We start from the raw sequence: 6,578 nt of genomic DNA on the forward strand, positions 1-6,578 counted from the left end.
ATTTTCTGATCAAGTCTGATAGCCACTTTTGGTGGCAGATAAGAGTATAAACCTGGTGATTAAAATGGCCAGGTGTGGGCACCTGGGTGGCTCAGTCTGTCAAGCGTCTGCCTTCAGCTCAGGTCATGATCTCAGAGTCCTCTGCTCAGCAGGGAGTCTGCTTCTCCCTCCATCCCTCCGACTTGTTTGTGATCTGTCTCTCTCAAATAAATAAAAGTCTTTAAAATAAAATGGCCAGGCTCTTCTGATAATAATAAAAGCTGCCAACATAACAACTTTGAATGTATGATTTTGCCCACCTTCCCAGCAAGAAGCCCACTGGGAGGGTAGAGCTGGAGGAAGGCCAGCAGGTGCAGGAGCTTCTTCCACCTGCTAATTCTCTCCTCCCCCAGCTTGTCACTTGCAGTTTCTGATCCCCTCATGGTCGGGCTAAGGCAGGATCAAGTGGGCATAGGAGGCAGGAAAGAAAGGTAAGAGTAGCAGAGCAGAAAATGCTTAACCTGACTATCATACACAGGTGGGGCCCTCGGGATGGGAAGATGTTACCATTGTGTTCTGGGACAGTTTGCTGGTAAGTAGTCACAGCCCATGCCCTCGACCCAGGCAAAAGGCCACTGGTCTAGCATTGCTCACTCTTTCCTCTGCCCCTAAGAATCCAGAAATGCAACTTTGGCCTAGCCTCTATTGAGGCACTTATTTCACCTTGATAACTCTATTGGGCTGGATACTACAAGATGGACCTGCTCAAGGTTGCCACATAAATATACTGTCTTTGCCCTGACAGACTCTGGGAGTGAAGGTCAGTCCCCAGGAAGGAACAATTCTCTTTTGCTTTGCTGCCACAGCAGCTAAATGGTGCAGGTGTCATACTCTGATATCCTGGGTGGAGCAGGGATGTGGGGTCAGATGATAGGTCTGTGTGCTCCCCTAACTGCTCTCTGGTCCCACTGGAACTCCTTTTCCTTGACAAGGTGATCAGGGAAGCTCCCTTCAAACCTCCCCCTTGGATGGGGAATGAGGACTCACAGCACAGCCACAATTCTCTCTAAAGAAATCCGCAAACATTTTCTCTAAATCTCCACTCTCTCAACCCTACTATATATTCTTGATATGGCTGTGGGTTTGGTGAGCTATGGTTTTCAACCTACCTTCTCTGTAACCCCTGTATATGGCTTAAAATCACCTTTAGATTGTATGTTCTTGCAGGGGTTGAAACTTCCACCTGTTTAATTTTCAGTGACCAAATGAGGAAAGAAATATAATACTTATTAATAGCTAGTTAAGAGCTTGATAAGGTAAGTAAGGTGGCTACGTGCCCCAATGCAAAGCCCTTGTAAGAGAATGAAGATGAAGCCTGAACCCTCTTCCTTCCCACTTATTGAATCTCTGCCTCTCTCATTCCCCAAACCCAAGGGTGAGACACTATCACTAATGTGCAAGGAAAACTAATGTAAAGCAGCATCCCACAACTACCAAAGGAAGTAGAGCAAATCAAGCCACTTAAAAGACCACATCTGATCCCCACCTACTGCTGAGTGTTCTAAGCATCTTTTTATTTTTTATTTAAGAGAAAGAGAGTATGAGTGGGGAGGGACAGAGAGAGAAAGTATCTTAAACAGGCTCCACGTCTAGAGCAGGGCCTGACACAAGGCTCAATCTCACAACCCTGACCTGAGCCAAGATCAAGAGTCAGGTGCTTAACTGACTGAGCCACACAGGCGCTCTGAGTAGCCCAGGCACCTTAGTGTGGGATGAGAATAGTAGACAAGGTCAGATTACCACCTGGGAGAAATGAGAGCCAAATGGAGATAACCAAGTCTTTTAAACAATCCTTTGAGCAGGAAGTAAAAGAGCAAGGGGGTTGGAGAGCCCACTATGCCTAGATTCAAGAAATGAAAGAGAAAGGGGTTGGCTTGGTTTCTGCCCCTGAGTAATCAAGCTTCCCAACCGGTCAAGTTGTGTGCCATGAATGAGTTACAAGAGTGCCACAAGACCTTAAACTCCCAAGTCTTTAGGGCTGTTGAAGATCTTGACTTGGTCACTTAGGCCCATAAGCAGCCTTTCTGGGGGCTCTGCAAAGGATGGCCCCAGATGAGTGACATCTGTCTGTACACCCCACAGTCCCTACAGATAGGAATGTAGTGAGAATCACCGAGCACTACAGTTCAGCTTCAACAGGCTAAGCAGAGCTAGGGAGGAGCCCTCCCATCTGGACCACCATACCACAGCTAACAGTGGAGCCCAGCTTGCCTACTATAAACACATGGCCCATGGAGCTTTTGGAGGAGCTTGTCTTCCTGGTGACCAAGGAGCACAGTGCATAACCGTAGGTGCCACCTGTCTATTTTGAGAGATGGAGGAGCAAGAAGGTTGAACTTCTCGTGGTGGCCCTTCCCACAGGTGTGAGATTTTTGCCCATTTGTAATTGATGTGTTCTTTTAATAGTGACCGTTTTAATGATATGTGAGAGTTCTGAGAACTAGAGCCATATTTTATCATTCTGAAGTACTAGATATGAAAAAGTTCAATTAGATTTGGAGAATATTTGCATTATCTCTTAAGAATTTCAACACTGATTTTGTTGATAAAAGGATGGGATGTTATAGTCCTCAAATATAGTTTCAACTACTTTGAATTTTGAAACAGTCATAAAACAGTTTTTTTTTCATAAAACAGTTTAAATACTTTTTTATGATCTTTTCATCAAACACTGATCATCCTCATTAATAGTGAATATCCAAAATTTGAAGAGATAATTATTAAAGACTTTTGATCAGGAATTAAGGACCATCATTTCAAGCATCAGACTTAATATAAAAAAAATTTCCAGAAGCAAAATCTTTTTCTCATTTAAGAAGTTGACAATAGTCAATTTGAGTATTTTATGCAAACTTACTGTCTAAATATTACTCGACATTTAATTTTCCTTGCAATTACATGATGTAAAAAAAATTATTTTGTTCTCTGTCCTACATAGATCTCCCCAGAACCCCTTCAGTCTACCCACAATGTGTTATAAAAATATTACCATTTTCTGTATATGCCATGATGCAACAGTAATCCTCTAATCCCCTGAACTTGAGCACATGATCTAATAGGTTACGTAAAGCCTCTTTCCAATACTATGTTGAGTTAGGTGAGGAAGCGTCAAGGGAAATATTTTTATGAGAAAATTGCTTCAGTATACATATTTTTAAGTTTGCATGCTCTATCTATATTCATTGTGTAGCATGTCAAGAATGTTTCCTAAAACATTTGATCCAACTATGGATCTCGGGCTCTCGAGATTCTTGTACGAATCCCATGTTGGGAGGATTGCTCATGACCACCTCATTCCTCAGGATCCTTCCTCCTCTGGGAAGACATAGAACAGTGTCGGTCCTGTAGTCTCTCAGCTATTTGATGTTAGCGAGCCACATTTTCTTATTTGGTCATTTGGCCATTAAAAAAAAAAAAAGTAATCTAATTTTAGCATATTCCTTGGCTAATTCCACTATTTTCCTTTAAAAAAAAATTCTCCCTACCCTTTTAACTAAGTTTTCATATTTTATCTTTTTTCTCCTCGTCTTGCCCCGTTCTAGGAGGGGAAGACTGGAGAGATGAAGGTACTCAGACATTTCTTGTGGCACTGTTTGTGGTCAGGCCCAATTCTCAGGAAGCCTTGTGAGTTCCTCCTACATCATTATTGCTCATCTATGCACTAGGCACATTCACATGCTATTGCCAGTCACTACGGTGATCCTACAGTATAGGATGTAGTGGATCCAACTGATGGACAAGGACACGTAACTCCAAATGACTTAGCAATTGCCTCAGGACACAACTCTAGTGAGCAGGTGAGTGTGTCAGGAGTTGCAGTAAGATCTGTTTGATTTTGAACCCTTGCTCTTCCTACTCCCACAGTGTTTCTCCACCTTTAATATGCTTAAAAGCCACAAGGCATCTTAAAATGCACATTTAACAGGTCTGGGGTGGGGCTTGAGAGTCTGCATTTCTGACAGGTTTCTAGGGGAGGCAGGTGCGGCTCCCCAGAGAACACTTGAGTTGACCGTGCACATGGTCTCAGCCAGGCTCCTCTGAGTACACTGGCACCAAGGGGATGGCCCAGATAGAGCCATCGAGGTTATCATTCACAGCTGATTTAGCCCTCTTTCGCTGACTGGCTTTTGATCAGGGTTCCAATGGATGGCTAGCAAGAGCTAATTACAATCCCGACTAATTCACTGTCAGTTGTTATTCATTAACAAATTATGTTCCTGACAAACTGCTCTAGTGTGGTACCCTAAGTACTGTAATTAAAATCTTAGAAAGTTGCATGTGGGCTTAATTGATTTCCTTAATGTATTACACAGACTAAACATTCCATTATTTTGTGTCTTGATGTTTATGAAGGGGCAGAGGGCCTGCTCCACCCAGGCAGCAGATAGACGGGCTCTGGGTTAACAGGGAGCCTGCCTGTTTTGTGGGCCTGCTCACTCCCCCAGGACAGTGGTGATGGCTCTCCACCAGAAATATTCACAGAGAAAGGGACGGAGGGTCATTTGACTTGTGTCTCTAATTAATTTGTATCCTTGGATTTCTAAACTTTGAGAATGTTAGGATGACTCTGGTGTGCTGACGGAGAAACAGGGAGCTGTTTCCCCAGGCTGTTATGGCCACATGTCCTATAGGCTCTGGCTTTTAGCACTGAGCACCACAGGGCCGAATGAGAGAGGGAGCTGGGAACAATGTCTACATTTTATCTAAAGGCGTGTGTGTAGGGACGCCTGGGTGGCTCAGTGGTTGAGCGTCTGCCTTTGGCTCAGGGCATGATCCAGGGATCCTGGATCGAATCCCACATCAGGCTCCCTGCGTGGAGCCTGCTTCTCCCTCTGCCTGTGTCTCTGCTTCTCTATATGTCTCTCATGAATAAATAAATAAAATCTTAAAAAATAAAAAATAAAGGCGTGTGTGATGCAGACAAGTCCAAGTGTATTTGGCAAATCTGGAATACTATGGACAGCCAACGTGAATACTGCAAACTAGTAAATTTGACTGCATATATTCATTTATTCATGTGTTTGACAGCCTCTTAATGAGTACCTAACATGGGCCAGGCTCAGTGCAAGATTTCAATTTAAAAAAAACATACAAAATATGCACAACTTTAATAGCAGCAAACACTTATATATTAAACGCCAGGCACTGTACTCGGAACTTTGAACATATTAACTCATTTAATTCCTGCTCAGGTCCTATGAAGGAGGTGCTCCTATTATCTCTGTTTTATAAATGAGAGAACTGAGGTAACAGAGAAGGTAAAGAACTTTCCTAAGGTCATGCACCCAGGATTCCGATCCAAACAGTCTGGCTCTGACTCCTTGCTTGAACCCCGATGCTATATTGCCTCGCTTTATTATAATAGCAATAGCTAATGAGGACTTAGGGTGTCCTCATGAGTAATTTTACACTCACAAAAACCCTCACAAGATAGGTACTGCCATCATCTCAATTTTGTGATTGAGAAGAACAAGAAGAACAAGAGAGAAGAGAAGAGAGAACAAGATCCAGAGAGGTTGCCGGATTGCCCAAAGGTCCCCTCGCTCATAAGTGGCAGAGCTGGGACTTGAGCAATAGGCCCAGGACCTATATGCTTAATCTCAATGCATCTTAGAACTAGCAGAGATCTGAAAAATCATACAGAGATTTGAGGCCTGCACAGCCAACCAATTTAAATAATTAAACTCCAAGTGACCCTGCACTAGATCTCCAGCAGAGGAAGGTAAGGTCCAGGTTGAAAGTGCAAAGCAGGGCAGCCCAGGTGGCTGAGCGGTTTAGCGCCGCCTTCAGCCCAGGGCCTGGTCCTGGGGACCAGGGATCAAGTCCCATGTCCAGCTCCCTGTGTGGAACCTGCTTCTCCCTCTGCCTGTGTCTCTGTCTCTGTCTCTCTCTGTGTCTCATGAATAAATAAATAAAATTTAAAAAAAAAAGTGCAAAGCAGAGATGGGAAGGTCCAATGCCTAAGGCTGCCCGTGACCTCTGTATTATCACTCCTCTTGCACACCTGTAGTTCTCGAACACCATTCCCTGCCCTCTGCCCTACTCACCCTCACTGGGCATCTAAAACAATGGGGGTGGACCACACAAGCCTAAGGATAAACCCAACAAGCTGGCAATATGTTACATTATTCCTTACACACATGTTCAAGAAACTAAAATGTGCTTGAATTTTAGAACTTTACTTTCATTTTTTATGAGGGTACCCATCCAAAAAATGCAAATTAGAAAAGAGATATTTGTCACATTTTCCTGATTCTAAAAAAGTAAAAAGGTGTCAGTAGTGAGGTCATTTAAAAGAATAGGACTATTTTGTTTGCTGGAACAGGAGACTGAGCTTTTTCAATAGGGTATTTCTCACGCTGCACCGATTAGCTGAAGGAGGACTCCCATTATCTGCCAGCTGCCCTAAGCATGACGTGCTTCACTTGTGCTTTCAGGCTCTCTCCTTGGTTCTGGAACCACAACCTGACATGACTCATCCCCACTACCCTCTGAGTCACTTCCGGGATCACTCTTAATGGGCTCCCTCACCACAAATG

The sequence above is a fragment of the Canis aureus genome, chromosome 10 (genome assembly GCF_053574225.1).
Source record: "Canis aureus isolate CA01 chromosome 10, VMU_Caureus_v.1.0, whole genome shotgun sequence".
NCBI classification, from domain to species: Eukaryota; Metazoa; Chordata; class Mammalia; order Carnivora; family Canidae; genus Canis; species Canis aureus.